At 37.6% G+C, this 23,676-nt stretch overlaps 1 protein-coding gene across 2 annotated transcripts in view; it reads left to right on the top strand.

Moving 5' to 3' along the window:
- Window positions 1-8,791: 8,791 nt before the first annotated feature.
- The window catches only part of LOC148946667 (uncharacterized), a 61,535-nt gene continuing 46,650 nt past the window's right edge, over window positions 8,792-23,676 (top strand). For both annotated transcript variants that reach the window (XM_089096322.1, XM_089096321.1), the window contains exon 1: window positions 8,792-8,858. The gene's annotated coding sequence lies outside the window, so the exon portion shown is untranslated. The remainder of the gene's footprint in view (window positions 8,859-23,676) is intronic.

Below are 23,676 nucleotides of genomic sequence, written 5' to 3' on the forward strand. Positions count from 1 at the left end.
TTCTCCCACCAGGGATAATACATGTGCTTGGACCTTGTTTTGCATTACATGTAAAGAGTTTAATCACACCTGTTACAGTATCAAATGCCCTGGCAACGCTCAAACCGATAAACGGGCAGCTAGGTAGATAAATGGATATTCGTTTTCTCTCTTGGAACATTAATGGTGGTCTTATAAAAAAAAGACCTATTCTTGAAAATATACTTCATAATCATGATATTCTTTGTTTGCAGGAACATTTCCTGACCAACCACAGCCTTAGTTTACTTGACATTAGTGCCGCTTTCAAAACTTTCTCGGTTCCAGCTAAACGTAGTGCTTCTAAAGGCAGAGCTTCCGGTGGTATTGCTACTTATGTAGCATCGAATCTTAATTCTAGTGTTTTCTTTTCTTGTGATAGTTTTTTAGCTGTTCGAGTAGTTGAGTGCGTAATAAATAATAAATGTGTATTTACCCACAGATTACAAAGATGAAGATTCGGAGAGAGATTTTGCTTTAGCAGTTAGTAAACTTAGCTCTTGTCTTTGTGATGTCCTTAAACTGAAAATCCCGTGTTTGATCATAGGTGATTTAAATTGCGGGTTGTCTTCAGCTTCTATCCGTGCTTCTTTACTATTAGGAATATTTGGTGATGATTTTAAAGTTCAACAGAAATCTGCTCAGTTTACTTACATTCATTCTTCCTCTTGCACATCTAACCTCGACCTTGTTGTGTCATATAACTTTGATATACCTTGTGTTGAGGTAGTTTCCAAATTTCAAGTTTCAGACCATCTTCCTATCGCTTCTAGTTTCAAACGAGAAGCTTCTCAGATTCCAGTGTTACAGGCTTATACTATTCACCGGCACAAGTGGTATACTTCTCGCGATTGGAATAAAATTGACATATCTCAGTACATTGAAATTTCAGATAGTATCCTAAACAAGATCTGGGTTCCATTTCATCTTCTGCAAAAGTCTTCTAATAAAGACATTAATGAGGTTAGATTAACTCTTGATATATACTCCGCAGAAATCTGCCATGCACTTTTGTGTGCTGAAAAAAGGGCAGTTCCTCTTAAAAAATACGTGTTGGTACCCAAGTTCCCGGGTGGTCAGGAAATCTAGCGCTGTCTGAAGCTTGTGACCTTGCTACGTTTTGGTACAAATTATGAAGAGATTGCTTATGCCCCCGTCAAGGAATATTCAATGAACTAAGAAGATTGTAAAAAAAAATGTTTTGCTAAGGAACTTGCCCTTTATCGATCTAAAATGCAGACACTTTATTCCGAGAAGGTCAGAAATTCACCTGATCTACTGTGGAAGCTATTACCTCGTACTATCTCCTCCAATTTGCCAGACCCGAATGACATTCCTTTGTCCGAGTGGATATCCCATTTTTCAAATGAATTTTCTGAGCCTGATCCTATTTTAGAGTCACAATTTTGTGACGAGCTCTGCAATTGCATTGATGAATCTCCTGACCTTGATTTTGTTGTTACTTGTGACGCTATTATAAAAGTCATTTCCCAACTTAAAAAGAAAGCGTCTTGTGGGATAGATAAGGTGAGCATTCTACACATCATTAATGGAAGTTATCTATTGGTGCGTCACCTCAGCCTTCTCATGAAACTGATATTTGCTACAGGTATTGTTCCTTCGTTTTTCTGCATTGGTGATCTGACTCCAATTCCCAAAAAAGGGAAACTGAGCTGCAATGTTCCTCTTTCCGTCCCATCACCGTATCTACTACGACATGCAAACTTTTCGAGCTCCTTTTTCTTGATTAGTTAAGACAGAAATGTTACGTTCCCCCATATCAGTTCGGTTTTCAGGCTAATCTTGGCTGTTCTCATGCTCTTACAGCAGTTTTCACTGCCCTCGCCAACGCCGAATCTTTGGGAGAAAGTATAATCGTTGCTGGACATGACATTAAACGTGCGTTCAATTCCTTAATTCATTCGTCCATGCTTCTTCATAAGGCGAGGCGTAAACCCATCAGTTGTCCGTGTTCTCTGGGATTTATATAGGAATCTAAAAGTGCGTTTAAAACTGCCATCCTCTTTTTCCCTGCAGTCAGCTCTTCATCCTTCCCAATATAATTGCATTAATTCTCGTGTGAGGCCAAACTCTTCGATTGCCTCGAATATGCTTGTGATTCCTCTGTACCCCATCCTCGTTAAGAAAGAGACTAGACAGGGAGCTATCACTTCCCCAACCCCGTTCAATAATAGTGTCCTTGAAGCACAGGCAAAGTGTCTTCCTTCATGCATTCTTGGGAGAATCGATATGTCTCTTATTTGTTATGCTGATGACATCCTGAATCTCAGCCGCACGATCCAGCGCATTGAGCAGAATTTCAAATTCCTCAAAGATGAATATTCAAAAATCGGTCTTTTTTTTATCCTGAGAAATCCGAAGTAATCCTTTTCAATTGGCGAAATCCCTCTACTTCTCTTATAAATATGGACGGTTCTCTTGTTAAAACCTCAGACCATATTACATACCTGGGCCTCCCACTTGGCACATCTATAGGCCACACACGTCGTTTGCTGATTTCTAACGTTGAGCGTAAAATTATCATTTCTTACGCTGTAATTGTAAAAAGCAAACTACGTTTCAACCGTTATATTCTAGCATCCATGTACAACGCCACAGCCCTTCCTCATCTGCTTTACATTGCTCCTTTCTAGAGATTCTTTACAGTTACAAAATTTGCTAAATATCTTCTACATTTGCCCCCTTGGACAAGAAACCGTAAAATTATTCATTTGTATAAGCTATCTGACCCTAATATTAGCATTAATAAATCTCTATCCTGTTTTCAAAGTAAGTTTAATCATCCAGGGTCAACAATTTGTTCACAATAGTTTTTTTATATTAATGTAATGCATATAGTCACTGTTCGTATTAATGTAATGAAGAGTTTTCTTTCGTCATGTGTTTGAATTTTCAATGTGTGCTTGTGTCCTTCTTTTTCTTCTTTTTTTTCGTTTTTGTTTTCTTTAGTGATTACTCCGTCTACTGTACCTTTTGTACCTTTTTTTGACGGGCAATAAATGAATAATAATAATAATTATAATAATAATAATTTTCTATCTGACCTGAAAGCTGACCTGAAATGGAAAACTTGATACCATTCGCAAAAAAATCTGTTTACTTTCTTTGATAGCTTTGATACACCTACACTATTCTTATTTGGTTAAATTTTAAGAGCAGAAGTAGCCTCGAAAGTTTGAACATAATACTTTCAGTCGTTCTTTTGATACTGCTGAGATGCCTTATGGGGTATTAATATTATCACTGTGCATTTTTTTTAAATCTTAAGGCAAATTTTTGTTTTTAAAAATAATGGGCAAAGGGGTGGGTGGGGGGGTTAGGGGGATTAGTTGCCCTCCAATCACTTTCGACTATTAAAAAGGGCATCAGCCCTTTCTATTTTCAATCGAATGAGCCCCTTTCGAAGTTCAAACGACAATTCCTTCGATACGAAGTGCCCTGGTCTAAACAACAACAACAACAAAAAATATTACTAACCACTTTCGACTATTAAAACGGCACTAGCCCTTTGAATTTCAAATCGAATGAGCAATTTTCTGAAGTTTCTACGACAACGTCTTCTATAAAAACATTATATGCCTTCTGGGCATAAGTTAAAACCCTTGCCCTGAGGGTTGTGGGGGAGTGTCCTCCTCAAAAACATATTTTTTATCTGAAAATCAACCACGCTGAACAAAATGGCTATCCCAAAATTTTGATTGGATGTGTTTGGGTGAATGATGGACGTGGGGGGGGGGCTGGTTGCCCTCCAATCACTTTCAACTATTAAAAACTAATCAATTTCGACTATTAAAAAAGGCACTAGCCCGTTGAATTTCCAATCGAATGAGCTTTTTTTGAAGTTTCTACAACAACACCTTCTATAAAAACATTATATGCCCCCTGGGCATAACTTAAAACCCTTGCCCTAAGGGTAGTGGGGGAGTGTCCTCCTCAAAAAAATATATTTTATCTGGATATCTACCACGCTGAACAAAATGGTTATCTCAAAATTTTGATTGGATGTGTTTGGGTGATTGATGGACGGGGGGGGCAGGCTAGTTGCCCTCCAATCACTTTCAACTATTAAAAAAGGCGCTAGCCCTTTGAATTTCCAATCAAATGAGCCACTTTTGAAGTTTCTATGACAACGCCTTCTATAAAAACCTTATATACCCCAGGATATTACTTAAAACCCTTGCCCTGAGGGTTGTTGGGGATTGTCCTCCTCAAAAACGAATTTTCTATCCAGAAATCAACTACGATGAACAAAATGGCTATCTCAAAATTTTAATTGGATGTATTTTGGGGAATGATGGGCGTGGGGCAGGGGCTAGTTGCCCTCCAATCCCTTTTGACTATTAAGAATGGAACTAGCCCTTTGAATTTCCAATCAAATGAGCCCCTTTTGAAGTTTCTATGACAACGACATCTATGAAAACCTTATATACCCCAGGATATAAATTAAAACCCTTGCCCTGAGGGTTGTTGGGGAGTGTCCTCCTCTAAAACATATTTTCAATATGGAAATCAACTACGCTGAACAAAATGGGTATCTTAAAATTTTAATTGGATGTGTTTGGAGGAATGATGGGCGTGGTGAGGGACTAGTTGCCCTCCAATCACTTTTGACTATTAAAAAGGGCACTAGCCACTCCAATTTCCAATCGAATGAGCCCTTTTCGAAGTTTCTACGACGACTCCTTCGATACGAAGTGCCCGGGTATGGAGAAAAAAAAACCCAAAAACAACACATGGTGCCCACATCATTCTTTACTTAGGCAGCGCTAGCGCGCTGCTAGTTGCCCTCCAATCACTTTCGAATATTAAAAAGGGCACTAACTCTTTGAATTTCCAATCGAATGAGCCTTTTTTGAAGTTTCTACGACAACACCTCTTATAAAAACCTTATATGCCCCCAGGGCATAACTTAAAACCCTTGCCCCGAGGGTTGTAGGGGAGTGTCCTCCTCAAAAAGATATTTTCTACATGGAAATCAACTACGATGAACAAAATGGCTATCTCAAAATTTTGATTGGATGTGTTTAGGGGAATAATCGGCGTGGGGGGGGGGGCTAGTTGCCCTCCAATCACTTTCGACTATTAAAAAGGGTACTAGCTAGCCCTTTGAATTTCCAATCGAATGAGCCTTTTTTGAAGTTTCTACGACAACGCCTTCTATAAAAACCTTATATAAAACCCTGGTATAACTTAAAACCCTTGCCTCGAGGGTGTTGGGGGAGTGTCCTCCTTAAGAAGATATTTTCTATCTGGAAATCAAATACACTGAACAAAATGGATATCTCAAAATTTTGATGGGAGGTATTTGGAGAAATAACGGGTGTGGGGGGGGGGGCTATTTACCTTCCAATAACTTTCGACTATTAAAACGGTTACTAGCGCTTTGAAATTCCTATCAAATGAGCCTGTTTTGAAGTTTCTATGACAACACCTTCTATAAAAACCTTATATGCCCCAAGGGCATAACTTAAAACCCTTGCCCCGAGGGTTGTGGGGGAGTGTCCTCCTCAAAAAGATATTTTCTATCTGGAAATCAACTACGCTGAACAAAATGGCTATCTCAAAATTTTGACTGGATGTGTTTGGGGAATGATGGGCGTGGAGGGGGGTGTCTGTGTTTTCTGATGACACTGTAGTTATCAGTGTCAGTGTAGTTATCAGCACCTTAAAGACAGAATAATTATTCTTGACATTGACGAAGGATACTGTTAATTGGTTACATTCTTGGTAGAGGGTAAATAGGTATAAGAAAGTCAAATATTGTCATTTCTTCCCGTTTTCTTGTTTTTTTCCTTGGATTCAAGAAATGACAACGTAATGTGGAATTTTGAGAAGTGTCCTTCGAATAAATACGTGAATTTTTATACTGATCACATATTATTATTTAAGTGCAATATACGGTTTGTATTTAAATTTTGTCTCGTAACCTAAGTATAATGAGAAAACTTAGGCAATTTCCTGCTATATGTGTCCAACGCCTTGTTTATTTTTCCCTTCTCCATCTAAATATACTGTACTGTTGTAGCATTTCGCTTGGTACAGTTTCTTGCATTACCTGACCTGTGCGAGTTCTAAAAAGAAATTCTGCTCAATTGCTAGTTGGTCTACATTCCTGATATTCGGTACAAAAAAAAACTATGAACGAGTAAAGATATTGCGAGCTTCTGGACTAAGTGAGTTCTAAGCGCTTTTGTTTATTTTTAGGCTACAGCAGAGTACACATCTTTCATTAAATAATTAAATATGGCCTCTCAGGATATTAATAGAATAATATAATTATTGAAATTGCTTAGATGTAAGGTTTGTGGTGCCGACAAGGAGGTGTGTTGTTGACTGCTTTCTATCTCTTCTTTTGTTGATTTCATATACTTTTGCCACCCCCCTCGGATAAGTTTTTTGCTTCTCGGGGGTTGCATGTTTTTATAAAAGATTTCCCCTCTTTCAAAAACGTTTGACGTTATGTGACATAATAATGCTTTTTTATCGTTCATACGAAGAGGAGTAGGTACTGTCGTATGTATTGTAAAAAAATAGAGAAATCTATGGTCTGTTAATCAGGTTGAAGGGTCGTTTTGATAAACAAACACTTCCTATGCCTTACAATTCGGTGTTTATGGGATTTGCATTTCTATTTGTTTCATTTGTGAAGATTTTACCCAACAGGCTATGACTAAAAACTGTGTTTGTGTATTTTTTTACGGTTTCGTAAATATTTCCTCAAAATCACAATATACTTCGGTAACTGATATATCACCGTAAACTATGACCATGATTTAACAAAAAACACGAACCGGTTAATTTCTTACACAATCAAGAGATAATGTAAAAGATTTTCCCTACAATTGTTTGTTTGTTTGATAAATAAATAGTATTTTCATGAAACTGTAGTAAAATTTAGCTATTAATTATGAGTAGTGTGATCGTAATTTACCACAGAAGTGTTGTTTTGTTATTTTTTTTAATTTTCTATACTCCTCTGTATCAATTCATCTATATGCTGTGGGGGGGGGGGGGTAAATCAATTATTATAAAAATATTGACAATAATCTTGTATTGGAAAGCTTTCAAATAATATACTAAAACATACATTGGCAATACTTGGGTAGCCAAACAAATTACAAAACCCAGGGTTTAAGTTGAATGATGGTTGAGGTACATAGAGACAGATTTTATAGAAGTCGAGTCTAATGGGGGCTGAGTTGCATGTGTTTAATAAAAGCGATATATTTTGCTTGACATCGGATATTTAAAAATTCAATCGATGCTAGCATATTTTAATGAGTCTTAATGCCTTGCTCATGAGAGGTCTTTTGTCATCTTGTAAACCATAAGACATGTGTAAGAATTTTTGTAAACAATTGAATTTTAAGGTTACAAAATAAATATTGAAACACTGCTCACACTGAAACACAAACACAGCACATTAAAACTCAAACACTGAAACCTACTTCAATGAAATGAGTGGTGAAATGAAGCTGCAGCTACATCAAGACACAATTACACATTACTTGCAGATTTACCTTATAACCTCTCAGTTCAATGGCGGGCCCGGGGAGGAAGGGGGCACGCGCCCCCCTAACGCAGTCTACAGTAGTGTAATTTACTTAATTAACGTAAGTTTGCGTTAATTAAACTTGCTCCTAACGGAAGTTTATCGGATCAACTTATTTTGCACCTTCATGTTTCATGTTTTTAAAACATGAACCATGTTTCATGTTTCAGTTTCATGTTTTTAAACATAAACCACTTGTCCAACCATAAAAATGCTCAATTTCAGAAGGATAGAAGAATATAAAAGTGATTTTTCACTTAAAATATAGCTTTTTGAGACGAATGTGCGAAACATAAGTTTCAGTCAAGAGTAAATCTTTCTGTTAAATTGAAAAAATGGTGACATCCAGGATCTTTATCCGCTTCTGCATTGGATTCACTTTCCAACCTCAATGAGATTTTTCTAAGAAAATCCAGAAAAAAAAGTTTCACTTCTTTCTGCTGGACTCAAAATTAATGACCGAGCTAAATTGCTCCACTAAATAAAGCTTGAATATAACGCTTTATTTAACAGAATAACTACGTGAATTTTGTCGCCTTACTTAGAAAAGGATTAGAGAAATGGCAAAAAGAAATGGATTGATATTTACTTCATAAATTTCTGTTGCACTTAGTTTCTCAAGGTATAATAAAGTCATAGTAAATGGTACTATCATTTAATTAAATACCATTAGTTTACGTAATTAGGTCGCGCAACGAGGGAATTGTCTTATATGCGTAGTAACATCCATAATATCATAGGAATATTCCCTTTTTCTATACTCGTTAGAAATTTAGTACAACAGGTACTAAATTCAGCAATGGTACTGTTAGCATTGCGACAGAATACTTGCTATCTTATTTTTGACTTGCTTTGAGAAATGAGTTGTAAAATCTGGATCAGAACTGAAGTATTCCTATATTCATACTCATTAATCCTGTTAGGCACAAGGCGCAAAACTACAGCATTTTTATTTGGGGGCAAGAAGGTTCCATTTCCGGATAGTCAAGGGGTATGGGAAATATAATAATTTTTTTCGCCATATTATTGGGGGGGGGACTGCCCCCCCCCCCCCCAACGACACCCCTGTTAGTAAAAACAGGTACTAAATTCGGAAACGTCAGAAATGGTTGTTTTTTTTTTCTAATCGTCATCTATTAATTTTAGATCAGTTAAATAGATGGCAATATAATTTAATTTCTATCCGCCATGATTGTTATGTTTTGATTCTTGGTTTGAGATTTAAAAAACTCCAGTTTAATTACTGGGGACCTAATTAGTTTCTTGGGTTTGTTTCAATCTGTTTATATTAAGTTTCTGTTTTCTCAATTTTTAGTTTGAATTCTGCCTAGGCTGTCCTACAGACCTAACAGATAGCTTATGTTACCTTAGTTTGCTCTCTGGAAATTTAACATTGCCTTAGATAGCCTAATTTAGATTGATGCTTTCTCAGTGTTCATTCAATACAGGACATATCTAAGTTAAATTTTGAAATAGTCTGGTCACTATAGACCTAGGCTAGCCTGGGTAAGCTCCCTGCCTGGGCTAGGCCTAATTGATAGCCTCGGCTATTTTGAGATATAAATTAGGTATGTGACTATGAATATATTTAAAAATTCAAGATTAAAAAAAAAGTCAAAACAAAAGGACCTTGCAGGTGTTTGAGCTAATTAGGGTTAGGGTAGGCTAACTCACAGGCTAGTACAAAATCCTAGAAAAATAGTAGGTCAATATCTACCAAATCATATTATTGAGTTAGGAATAAAGTGAATACACCATTCAATGCCTTTTTTATGCTGATTACGAATATAATAAGCATTTCTATTGGAAATGAATTACCGCCCCTCCCCCTATAGCGGAGAGACCTACCCGAACCCTACATGGACATTGCTAGGGGGGGGGGGCTGAAATTAATTTACGATAGAAAAGCGTATTTTATTTTTTATAAGCCTACAAAAAAGGCATCAAATGGTGTATTCACTTTAGTCCTAACTCAATAACATGATTTGGTAGATATTGACCAAAAAGTAGGCCTAGAAGCCTATAATTAAGGCAAGTGAAAAGGAAAATGTTAAGAAAACAATTCTTACTTCATAATATACTGAGAAATTATAGTTAACATATTTCGGAGGTACTTCTACTCCAGATCATTGCTAACTAAAATGTTTAGGGGGGGGAGGAGCAAGAGACTTTACCTACTGTTTTTGTAAAAAACTAGCATAATGGGTAAATTTCTACTTTAGCTACTTTTGGCTATCTTGGAATGGGGTTAGGTTGGGAAAATGAAACTTTCAGGGATGGGTCTACAGGCTAAAGCATGTCCTGGGAAGGTATTTTGAAATACCTACCTCCACTTCTTCTCCCTCTTGAGGGTCCTGAAATTTGCCTGCATGACAGGTCTATACCCATTGAAATTTTGGTAAATTTTTACCAAATCATATTATTGACTTACAACTAAAGTGAATATACCACTTGGCACCTTATTTATGCTCTTTCCAAATATAATCATAATTTTTGTGAGAAATTAATTATACCCTCACCCTTGTGTAATACAATTCCTGTCGCATCTTTGCCTATTAGTGGATTTGGGCAAATTTTATTTCTGATGTAAATGGGAGGCAATTTTAAACCTTACCTCCACCCCCCTAATGTACAAATATATACCCTGAATTGGTATGTAGGGGTGGGGGTAAAATTCATTTCCAACAAAAATGATTATTATATTTGGAAAGAGCATAAAAAAGGCATTGAGTGGTATATTCACTTTATTTGTAAGTCAATAATATGATTTGGTAAAAATCTACCTAAATTTTGACAAAACAACATTTTCAGTTGTCATTTTTTTTTCTCTGGCTTTAGCACTGAAAATGCAATTTAAGTTATTTGAGCATAATTTTAAGCCATATCAATGTTTTATTTCTAAAATATAGGACATGTACTTGCATATCTTTAAAACCTTATAAATTGGGATTGGGCAATGTTGTGAAGCTGAAATCAATTTTGTTGTACTTCATTTAAGCAGAAGATCTACTTTGCAAGGTTTCATTTTTATAACTCACAGATTGTTAAAAGTCAGGACCCTCTAGAGAGAGAAGGAGTGTAGGTAGGTACTTAAAAATACCTTCCTGGGACATACTTTAGCCTGTAGGCCCATCCCTGAAAGTTTCATTTTCCTAACTTAACCCCTTTGCAAGATAGTTAAAAGTAGCTTAAGTAGAATTTTACTGCATATTGTCTATTTTGAACACAATATGTAAAAATCACTGTACAAGTTGGTAAAATTGCTGCATTTACCAACCAAGATCCAGATTTTGGTATATATCATGTCACTATTTTAATGCTGTTTATTTAACCAAATGGAAAATTATGGCACCATCTGTAAAATCACTTCAGTAAAACTGCTGCATTTACCAACCAAGTGCAAAATTTCTATAGATCACATGTCAGTATTTTTATGGTCTGTAATCAAACAAAGAATTTTAGCAGTGTTAAAAAATTATGGTGCAAACCACTACAATTTTAACAACTTCTTTTTTTTACCAAGTGACCAAAACATGGGGGGGGGTCCCCTCCCTTCATACATGGCAGCCCTACTTCTACTGTACTTTGTCCACTAAATATCCAAATTTATAACCCAAATTCTCTTTTTTTGCCATGTATCACTTATTTCAACCTTTAGGATTGGAGGTAAAGTAGGCTACAGTAGAAGCTATCAAAACAAGTATAATGCAAGGGTTTGGTTGAGAGGATACATCAACCAGATTTTCACTCTTTGATTAATAGTTGAGAAGTACTTGAGTCATCAAATTCTTTTAGTCCTCAGTTTTATAGATTGTGAGAAAATGTTCTCTAGTGGATCAAAGCTGACTTAACCACACAACAGCAGCCTCAGATAGAGCATACAAGATGGTTTGGTGTGACAAGTAGCATCAGCCTTCCAGCAAGACACTTATGATAAATGGTATCAAATAGGTAATTAAATAGAATCAACAGTCCCACTCATATTTCCATGACTTTTGATTCCTTTCCTTGTCAAGTCTAGACTTAAAGGACATGGCTGTGGGTGGAATCACTGTTTCAGCTTGAAAATTATTGCAGTCATTGACAGTGCACTTGTTGAAGAAATGTTTCAGTATTCATGTATTAATAGGATGTTTTATGTGAGTGACCTCTTGTACAAGGCATGTTTTTTAAGTAAGTACCGTTTTGCAATTCCGCCACTGCAGCGCTACGGTTGGCATTCTGTGCATGCGCGTTGGTTATCTACATCGTCTACGCACTGACGCCATTACAGTCTGATTCTTCATTGTATACATTGTTTACTGAGTGTTTAAGATGCCTCAGACAATCGTGATTCCCGCCAAATCTGAAGTACGGGCTGTTATTCAATTTCTTAGTGCTAAAGGCGTAAAATCAATCCATATTCGTTGTGAGATCTGTCAAGTTTACGGACAAAACATTATGAGTGATGGAATGGTAAGGAAATGGGTGAGAGCATTTAAAAATGGCCGCACAAATGTGCATGATGAAGAACCAAGTGGACATCCTTCAGTCTTCAATGAAGAGTCTCTTTAATGAAGATTTGGTGCAGAAAGTGGAAGAAAATGTGAGAGAAAACAGTCACTTTACAATTTCATCAATATGCAACTGGTTTCCTCAATATTCTTGTAGTGTCTTGTATTGCATTGTGTTGCATTGCGTCTTCAAGACGATAACGAAGTCAAAACAGTTGTGATACAGTGGTTAACAAGTCTGGTGGCAGAATTTTATGAAGAGGGTATTCAAAAACCGGTGCCACGTTATGACAAGTGCCTCAATATTCATGGAAATTATGTAGAAAAGTAGATTAAGGCACAAGCTTTCATGTAAAAATAAAATTATTGCGATATCTTTGCACGTCTTTTTTTAATTCCAAAACAGTACTTACTTAAAAAACATGCCTCGTATGTTGCCAGCTTGAATGTTTGGTAAAGAGAGGATTATTTGGTTATTTATGATACTTGTAGGCCAGCATCATGTTACCACATTTGCATTTGAAAACAAGTGTTGGCATCTGCAAGCACTCTAGTCTCTTGTTGTAAGAGAGATCATGTAGGCCAGCTATGCACTCTGTGTCACACCTCTGAACTCCCTCATTTGGACTAGGATGATTTTTGTGTGAAGGGGAGGTGAGACATGCCCCAAAATCCAAAACAGGCCTGACTATAGTCCTAAAAAGCCTTGGAAAAAGTTTTCAGGAGTAGCTAGTTATAGTGCATTTGAAGAGACCAAGGCTTGAATTTGCTCTTGAGACTGCTAGTTGCCAGTGGCCATGGAACTTTAGTTGTTCCTCTATTAGTAATCCAAGATCTCTTTCTTTGGGACTTGTCTTAAGCACTGAGTTTGACATTGAGTTAGGATCAGAAATGTTGAACTCAAGTAGCCAGTCTTTTGCCCATATTTGGATTTTCAAAAGACCACATTACAGGCTTTGTTGATTAGCAAGTCCAACCAGCTTGGATTCATCCAGATAGAAAGTGATGTTCTTTTCTATTCCATTCACCATATTGCTGATATATATGAGGATTATAGTAGGACCAAAAATAGTGCCTTGGGGGACTCTGCTGACAATATCACATGCTCTGGAGGAAACCTTGTCAGCATTGGTTAAGAAGATGCAAGCCTGCTGAGTCTTTGTCAGAAAGTCCATGACCCAATTGACAATGTCCTTGTGGGTACATGTTGCCATAAATTTTAATCTGAGGCACCTTGTTGAAGGTCTTAGCCAAATCCAGTAGAATCAGGTTCACAGGGATTCATTTATCTAAGTGATCTGTTATGATTTTGTATGTCTCAAGGAGATTGGTGGAGTAATACTCTCCTAGATGGAGGTTATGCTGATGATTTGAGTATCCTAGCTGAAAGTATTTCAAAATAAATGAATTTTTAGAGGGTTTGAGAGTTCATGGTGCAAGAATAGGATTGAAGACTGATGATGAGAAGATTTAAATTGCTAAGACTAGGAGTAAATGCTGGTGAAGTGATGTCCTAGGTATTATTATTAGTAAAGACAGTTGTTATGGTGAAGACATTAAAAGTAGAATAGCTGAGGCCCAGGTTTTTTTTCACAGTTGAAAAACTTGACTAGGATAGAATAGAAAGATAAGTCTACAAACCAAGATTATAATATTGCAATTTGGGCAATTCACCACCTAAGTAAGCTGTACAAAAAAATGTGGTTCAATCCTGCTGTCTTGGGCTATAATGAGAGAAAGATTGAGATGACTAGGAAATACTCAGCAGATGAAGCATGACAGATTGCCAAAGATGAGCATTGTCAGTTGAACAAAAAGCAGGCCATCTTGGACTAGGATGGGAGGATGCTGTAAAGAAAGATTCAGGGAAATGGGAACTTTTTGAAAGGGTATAAAGAGGGAGGCTTTAGATAGATTAGGATAGAGGAGGAGTGTGCATAGCTGTGTTGGCCATAGGTAGCTTGGTGCTGCAGTGAGTTGTTAGTAGTAGTAAAAAGATCCCTAGTACTTGGACAAAAATCTTGATTAAAATGTATGTTTGGGGATGTTCTAGTTTAGGGGCTTCTTGTTGTCTTGGAAAGTAGTTGAGTTGGGCAAATGAAACTTTCAGGATCAAAGCCAGGGCCTAAAATAGATCCTGAGAATATGTTATCAAGCTACTATCTCTACCCATTTTTAATTTCTAGAGCTTTTAATATTGCATACATATCAGGTATGCTTGATTTTCAGTGTTCAATTTCATTGGCTCTAGTTTTTAAAAATGCAATTCTTCTTATTTACATCAGGTATTAAGTCATTGCAAGGTTTTCCCTCTAAATTTCAGATATAAATTTACAAATGTTTACAGTCTTATTAATTAGGATTAAGGAAAAGCTCAAAACACTTTTCTTGTTTCTCATTTGAGCAGTAGATCTATTTCTCAAGGTTTTGTCTTTATAACAGAAGATTATCAAGAGTGAAGAAGTGGATGTAGGTACTTCAAAATCTCTTCTCAGGAGATCATTAAGGCTCCAGATCCATTCCTGAGAGTTTCATTCACCTATCTCAAATACTTTCCAAGATGAATAGAAATTCTTAATTTAAGATTTTGTATCTGTTCTAAATATGGACATTGTGCTCACTGAAAATGTTCAGAGGCAAGCAACAGAGTGCATGCAAAAACTAAAATCAACTTCATATGAGAACGACCTCAAGCTACCTACCTTCATCTACAGACATATGCATAGCAATATGATGCTGACTTGCAAACTTCAAAAGAAAAACTCTACCATCTCTAGTGGCAGCCATAGTACCAGTAATCATCACAGAAGAGGGGATTCCAAGAAGCTGCCAAAGTTAAGCTCCTGATTGAGAATCCATCAGATGTACCTCTCAAGAAGAGTCATAAACCACTGGAATGAACTGAAGGACCCAACTGCTCTATCTAGTCTTTCAAGTACCAACTTGACAAGGAGAGGCAGTGGAGGTTTGACTGGGAGTCATCAACTTGAAAGCACTAAAGGTCTCAAATGGATTAAGGTGATAGTTAAGATTAGGCTAGTTAGGATTGGCTGACTGTGATTTTGGAAATTTTTTTTTTTTTAACACTAAAATTGGTAATAGTGCTGCATTCCCACTCTTCAAAAGAAAACACTATAAAATTCTGAAAACTGCTAGTAGTTTGAAAATATTTTAGAAAACACTCTAAAATACTTACTAATGTCATTCCTTAAGACAAACCAATGAATTTCAACATCACCATTTTATGGTTGTGTCATTATTTTGTGTGTTTATTTCACCTCAACAGCTGGTTGATAATGCCGAGTACAGCCAGTTTGAAAAATATCCAAACAAAATGAGCATTATCATATGCAGCACAATAGTGCTGCCTAAGTAAAGAACAATGTTGGCACAATGTTTGTTTTTTTCTTGGACTTAGACCAGGGCACTTTGTATCAAACGAGTTGTCAGGCTCATTCAATTGGAAATTAGAGTGGCTAGTGCCCTTTTTAATAGTCAAAAGTGATTGGAGGACAACTAGCCTCCCCTCACGCCCATCATTCCCCCGAACACACCCAATCAAAATTTTGAGATAGCCACTTTGTTCAGCATAGTTGGTTTCCTGATAGAATATATGTTTTTGAGGAAGTCACTCCCCCACAACCCTCAGGTCAAGGGTTTTAAGTTATGCCCTGGGGGCATATAAGAACAATGTTTACACAATGTATTATTTACTATTATTTTTTCCTTTAAACCAGGGCACTGTGTATCAAAGAAGTTGTTGTAGAAACTTCGAAAAGGGCTCATTCAATTGGAAATTGGAGTTGCTTGTGCCCTTTTTAATAGTAAAAAGTGATTGGAATGCAACTAACACTCCTTCCACACCCACCATTTCTCAAAACACATCCAATCAAAATTTTGAGGTAGCCATTTTGTTCAGTGTAGATGATTTCGTGATAGAAAATATGTTTTTGAGGAGGTCACTCCCCCACAACCCTCAGGGCAAGGGTTTAAGTTATGCCCTGGGGGCATATAAGAACAATGTTGGCACATTGTTTTATTTATTTTTTTTCCTTTAGACTAGGGCACTTTGTATCAAAGAAGTTGTCATAGAAACTTTGAAAAGGGCTCATTCAATTGGAAATTGGAGTAGCTTGTGCCTTTTTTAATAGTCAAAAGGGACTGGAAGGCAACTGACACCCTTTCCACACCCACCATTTCCCCAAACACATCCAATCAACATTTTGAGATAGCCATTTTGTTCAGTATAGTTGATTTCCAGATAGAAATTATGTTTTTGAGGAAAACACTCCCCCACAGCCCTCAGGGCAAGGATTGTAAGTTATGCCCTGGGGGCATATAAGGTTTTTATAGAAAGCGTTGTCGTAGATACTTCAAAAGAGGCTCGTTTGATTATAAATTCAAAGGACAAGTGCCCTTTTTAATAGTCAAAAGTGATTGGAGGGCAACTAACCCCCCTCTCATGCCCACCTTTTCCCCAAACGCATTCAATCAAAATAAGATAGCCATTTTGTCCAACATAGTTGAAAGTTATGGAAATCAGGTTTTTGAGGATGACACCCCCCCCCACAGCCCTCAGGGCACGGGTTGTAAGTTATGCCCTGGGGGTATATAAAGTCTTATAGAACACATTGTCATAGAAACTTCAAAAAGGGCTCATTTGATTTGAAATTGAAATGGCTAGTTCCCTTTTTAATAGTTGAAAGTGATTGGAAGGCAATTAACACCCCTTCCATGTCCACCATTTCCCCAAACTCATCCAATCAAAATTTTGAGATGGCCTTTTTGTTCTGTGCAGTTTAAAAATCAGGAAATTATACCTTTGAGCAGGGCACTCCCCCCACAGTTTTCAGGGCAAGGATTATAAGTTATGCCCTGGGGGCATATAAGTTTTATTGAAATCTTTGTTGTAGAAACTTGAAAAAGGGCTCATTTGATTGGAAATTCAAAGGTCTAGTGCCCTTTTTAATAGTCAAAAGTGATTTGAGGGCAACTAACCCCCCCCTCTCACACCCACCTTTTTCCCAAACACATCCAATCAAAATTTTTAGATAGTAATTTTGGTCAGCATAGTTGATTTCCATATAGAAATTATGTTTTTGAGGAGGACACTCCCCCACAGCCCTCAGGACAAGGGTTGTAAGTTATGCCCTTAGGGCATATAAGGTTTTTATAAAAAGCGTTGTTGCAGAAACTTCAAAAAAGCCTCCTTTGATTGGAAATTCAAAGGGCTAGTCCCCTTTTTAATAGTCAAAAGTGATTGGAGGGCAACTAACCCCTCTCTCACGCCCACCATTTCCCCAAACATATCCAATCAAAATTTTAAGATAGCCATTTTGTTCAACATAGTTGAAGGTTCTAGAAATTTGGCATTTGAGGATGATAACGCCCCACAGCCCTCAGGGCAAGGGTTGTAAGTTATGCCCTAGGCGCATTTAAGGTTTTTATAGAACGCGTTGTCATAGAAACTTCAAAAATGGCTCATTTGATTGGAAATTGGAATGGCTAATGCCCTTTTTAATAGTCGGAAGTGATTGGAAGGCAATTAACACCCCTTCCAAGCCCACCATTCCCCCAAAAAAATCCAATCAAAGTTTTGAGATAGCCATTTTGTGCCATGCAGTTTAAAGTTCAGTAAATCATACCTTTGATTAGAACGCTCCCCCCACAGTCTTCAGGGCAAGGGTTGTAAGTTATATCCTGGGGGGCATATAAGTTTTTATTGAAATCTTTGTCATAGAAACTTGAAAAAGGGCTCATTCAACTGGAAATTCAAAGGGCTAGTGCACCCTTTTTAATAGTCTTGAAAGTGATTTGAGGGCAACTAACCCCCCTCTCACACCCACCTTTTCCCCAAACACCTCCAATTAAAATTTTTATATAGTCATTTTATTCAACGTAGTTGAAAGTTTTGGAAATTAGGACCTTAAGGATGACAACCATTCCACCCTCACAGCTCTCAGCGCATGGCTTGTAAGCTATGCCCCGGGGATATATAAAGTTTTTATAGAAAGCAATGTTGTAGAAACTTAAAAAAGCGCTCATTCTACTGGAAATTGAAAGGGCTATTGCCCTTTTAACAGTCAAAAGTGATTGAAGGGCAACTAAACCCCCTCTCTTGCCCACCATTTCCACAAACACATCCAATAAAAATTTTGAGATATGCATTTTGTTCAGTGTAGTTGAAAGTTCTGGAAATTATGTATTTAAGGATGACAAAACTCCCAGAGCCCCCAGGGCAAAGATTGTAAGTTATGCCCTGGGGTATATAAGGTTTTTATAAATATAGTTGTTGTAAAAACTTCAAAATGGGCTCATGCAATTGGAAATAGAGAGGGCTAGTGTTTTAATAGTCAAAAGTGATTGAAGGGCAACTAAACCCCCTCTCACGCCCACCATTTCCACAAACACATCCAATAAAAATTTTGAGATATGCATTTTGTTCAGTGTAGTTGAAAGTTCTGGAAATTATGTATTTAAGGATGACCAAACCCCCAGAGCCCCCAGTGCAAAGATTGTAAGTTATGCCCTGGGGTATATAAGGTTTCTATAAATATAGATGTTGTAAAAACTTCAAAAGGGGCTCATTCAATTGGAAATTGAGATGGCTAGTGTTTTACTAGTTGAAAATGATTAGAGGGTAACTAACCCCCTCTCACACCCATCGTTCCTTTAGACATATCTAATCGAAATTTTCAAATAACAACTGTGTTAAACGTACTACAAAACTCGGACCCCCAGGTCTATGAGGATGACAACCCCTCCCCCCCCCAGTCCTCAGGGCAAAGATTGCAAGTTATACCCGGGAGGTCAATAAGCTGTTCATTGAAAACGTTTCTATCAAAGGTTCAAAAAGGGCTCATTCGATTGGAAATCGAGAGTACTATTACCCTTTTTAATAGTCGAAAGTAATTGGAAGACAGTTAGCCCCCCTTCCATGCCCACCATTTCCCCAAACTCATCCAATCAAAATTTTGAGATAGCCTTTTTGTTCTGTGCAGTTTAAAGTTCAGGAAATTATACCTTTGAGCAGGGCACTCCCCCCAAAGTTTTGAGGGCAAGGATTATAAGTTATGCCCTGGGGGCATATAAGTTTTATTGAAATCATTGTTGTAGAAACTTGACAAAGGGCTTATTTGATTGGAAATTCAAAGGTCGAGTGCCCTTTTTAATAGTCAAAAGTGATTTAAGGGCAACTAACCCCCCCCCTCTCACACCCACCTTTTTCCCAAACACATCCAATGAACATTTTGAGATAGCCATTTTGTTCAGCATAGTTGATTTCCAGATAGAAATTATGTTTTTGAGGAAAACACTCCCCCACAGCCCTCAGGGCACTTATTTTAAGTTATGTCCTGGGGGCATATAAGACTCTTATATAAGGCGTTGTCGTAAAAACTTCAAAAAAGGCTCATTTGATTATAAATTCAAAGGACAAGTGCCCTTTTTAATAGTCAAAAGTGATTGGAGGGCAACTAACCCCCCTCTCATGCCCACCTTTTCCCCAAACGCGTTCAATGAAAATTTAAAATAGCCATTGTGTCCAACGTAGTTTAAAGTTCTGGAAATTAGGTCTTTGAGGATGACACCCCCCACAGCCCTCAGGGCACGGGTTGTAAGTTATGCCCTGGGGGTATATAAAGTTTTATAGAACACATTGTCATAGAAACTTCAAAAAGGGCTCATTTTATTTGAAATTGAAATGGCTAGTTCCCTTTTTAATAGTCGAAAGTGATTGGAAGGCAACTAACACCCCTTCCATGCCCACCATTTCCCCAAACTCATCCAATCAAAATTTTGAGATACCATAGCCTTTTTGTTCTGTGCAGTTTAAAGTTCAGGAAATTATACCTTTGAGCAGGGCACTCCCCCCACAGTCTTCAGGGCAACGCTTATAAGTTATGCCCTGGGGGCATATAAGTTTTATTGAAATCTTTGTTGTAGAAACTTGACAAAGGGCTCATTTGATTGGAAATTCAAAGGTCTAGTGCCCTTTTTAATAGTCAAAAGTGATTTGAGGGCAACTAACCCCCCCTCTCACACCCACCTTTTCCCCTAACACATCCAACCAAAATTTTTAGATAGTAATTTTGTTCAGCGTAGTTGATTTCCATATAGAAATTATGTTTTTGAGGAGGACACTCCCGCACAGCCCTCAGGACAAGGGTTGTAAGTTATGCCCTTGGGGCATATGAGGTTTTTATAAAAAGCATTGTTGCAGAAACTTCAAAAAAGCCTCCTTTGATTGGAAATTCAAAGGGCTAGACCCCTTTTTAATAGTCAAAAGTGATTGGAGGGCAACTAACCCCCCTTCTCAAGCCCAGCTTTTCCCCACACATATCTAATCAAAATTTTAAGATAGCCATTTGGTTCAACATAGTTGAAAGTTCTGGAAATTAGGTCTTTGAGGACGATAACCCCCCACAGCCCTCAGGGCAAGGGTTGTAAGTTATGCCCTTGGCGCATTTAAGGTTTTTATAGAACGCGTTGTCATAGAAACTTCAAAAATGGCTCATCTTATTGGAAATTGAAATGGCTAATGTCCTTTAATAATCGAAAGTGATTAGAAGGCAACTAACACCCCTTTCACGCCCACGATTTTCCCAAAAAAATCCAATCAAATTTTTTAGATAGCCATTTTGTTCCACGCAGTTTAAAGCTCAGTAAATTATACCTTTGATTAGAACACTCCCTCAACAGTCTTCAGGGCAAGGGTTGTAAGTTATATCCTGGGGGCATATAAGTTTTTATTGAAATCTTTGTCATAGAAACTTGAAAAAGGGCTCATTCAACTGGAAATTTAAAGGGCTAGTGCACCCTTTTTAATAGTCTTGAAAGTGATTTGAGGGCAACTAACCCCCCTCTTACGCCCATCTTTTCCCCAAACACGTCCAATCAAAATTATTAGATAGCCATTTAATTCAACGTAGTTGAAAGTTTTGTAACTTAGGTGTTTAAGGAAGACAACCACTCCACTCTCATATCCCTCAGGGTAAAGGCTACAAGATATATCCAGGGGGTATATAAGGTTTTTAAGGAAGGCGATGTCGTAGAAACTTCGAAAAACGCTTATTCAATTGGAAATTGAAAGGGCTATTGCCCTTTTAATAGTCAAAAGTGATTGAAGGGCAACTAAACCCCCTCTGTTGCCCACCATTTCCACAAACACATCCAATAAAAATTTTGAGATATGCATTTTGTTCAGTGTAGTTGAAAACTCCTTATAAAAGCCCCCAAGGATGACAAAACTCCCAGAGCCCCCAGGGCAAAGATTGTAAGTTATGCCCTGGGGTATATAAGGTTTTTATAAATATAGTTGTTGTAAAAACTTCAAAATGGGCTCATGCAATTGGAAATAGAGAGTGCTAGTGTTTTAATAGTCTAAAGTGATTGTCGGGCAACTAAACCCCCTCTCACGCCCACCATTCCCACAAACACATCCAATAAAAATTTTGAGATATTCATTTTGTTCAGTGTAGTTGAAAGTTCTGGAAATTATGTATTTAAGGATGACAAAACCCCCAGAGCCCCCAGGGCAAAGATTGTAAGTTATGCCCTGGGATATATAAGGTTTTTATAAATATAGTTGTTGTAAAAACTTCAAAAAGGGCTCGTTCAATTGGAAATTGAGATGGCTAGTGTTTTAATAGTTGAAAGTGATTGGAGGGTAACTAACCCCCCTCTCACGCCCATTATTCCTCTAAGCGTAACCAATAAAAATTTTGAAATAACAACTTTGTTCAAAGTTGTACAATGTTCTGGCCATCATATAGATGATTCTGACAACCCATCCACCCCCCCGACCACTGTGCATGGGAGGTAAGTTATGCCCTGAGGGTCTATAAGGTGTTTATTGAAAGTATTGTCGTAGAAACTTCAAAAGGGGCTCATTTGATTGGAAATTGAAATGGCTAGTGCCCTTTTTAATAGTTGAAAGTGATTGGAAGGCAGTTAGCACCCCTTCCATGCCCACCATTTCCCCAAACTCATCAAATCAAAATTTTGAGATGGCCTTTTTGTTCTGTGCAGTTTAAAGTTCAGGAAATTATACCTTTGAGCAGGGCACTCCCCCCAAAGTTTTGAGGGCATGGATTATAAGTTATGCCCTGGGGGCATATAAGTTTTATTGAAATCTTTGTTGTAGAAACTTGACAAAGGGCTCATTTGATTGGAAATTAGAAGGTCTAGTGCCCTTTTTAATAGTCAAAAGTGATTTGAGGGCAACTAACCCCCCCCCTCTCACACCCACCATTTACCCAAACACATCCAATCAAAATTTTGAGATAGTAATTTTGTTCAGCATAGTTGATTTCCATATAGAAATTATGTTTTTGAGGAGGAAACTCCACCACAGCCCCCAGGATAAGGGTTGTAAGTTATGCCCTTGGGGCATATAAGGTTTTTATAAAAAGCATTTTGTAGAGACTTCAAAAAGGGCTCCTTCGATTGGTAATTCAAAGGGCTAGTCTCATTTTCAATAGTAGATAGTGAATGGAGGGCAACTAACCGCCCTCACACACACACCTATTCCTAAAACAAATCCAATCAACATTTTAAGAAAACCCTATGTTTAAACGCAGTAGAAAGGTCTGAAAATTAGGCCTTTAATGACGACAACCCCCACAGCCCTCAGGGCAAGGGTTTTAAGTTATGCCCTTTGGGGCATTTAAGGTTTTTATAGAACGCGTTGTCATAGAAACTTCAAAAATGGCTCATTTGATTGGAAATTGGAATGGCTAATGCCCTTTTTAATAGTCGGAAGTGATTGGAAGGCAATTAACACCCCTTCCAAGCCCACGATTTCCCCAAAAACATCCAATCAAAGTTTTGAGATAGCCATTTTGTGCCATGCAGTTTAAAGTTCAGGAAATTATACCTTTGATTAGAACGCTCCCTCCACAGTTTTCAGGGCAAGGGTTGTATGTTATTTCCTGGGGGCATATAAGTTTTTATTGAAATCTTTGTCATAGAAACTTGAAAAAGGGCTCATTCAACTGGAAATTCAAAGGGCTAGTGCACCCTTTTTAATAGTCTTGAAAGTGATTTGAGGGCAACTAACCCCCCTCTCACACCCACCTTTTCCCCAAACACATCCAATTAAAATTTTTAGATAGCCATTTTATTCAACGTAGTTGAAAGTTTTGGACATTAGGTCTTTAAGGATGACAACACCTCCACCCCCACATCCCTCAGGGCAAGGGTCTTAAGTTATGTACTGGGGGTATATAAGGTTTTTATAGAAAGCAATGTTGCCCCCTCTCACGCCCACCATTTCCGCAAACACATCCAATAAAAATTTTGAGATATGCATTTTGTTCAGTGTAGTTGAAAGTTCTGGAAATTATGTATTTAAGGATGACAAAACTCCCAGAGCCCCCAGGGCAAAGATTGTAAGTTATGCCCTGGGATATATAAGGTTTTTATAAATATAGTTGTTGTAAAAACTTCAAAAAGGGCTCATTCAATTGGAAATTGAGATGGCTAGTGTTTTAATAGTTGAAAGGGATTGGAGGGTAACTAACCCCCTCTCACGCCCACCATTCCCCCAAACACATCCAATTAAAATTTTCAGATAGCCATTTTGTTGAACAT

The sequence above is a fragment of the Artemia sp. Qi Xiang Cuo genome, chromosome 11, assembly GCF_049724085.1.
Source record: "Artemia sp. Qi Xiang Cuo chromosome 11, ASM4972408v1, whole genome shotgun sequence".
NCBI classification, from domain to species: domain Eukaryota; kingdom Metazoa; phylum Arthropoda; class Branchiopoda; order Anostraca; family Artemiidae; genus Artemia; species Artemia sp. Qi Xiang Cuo.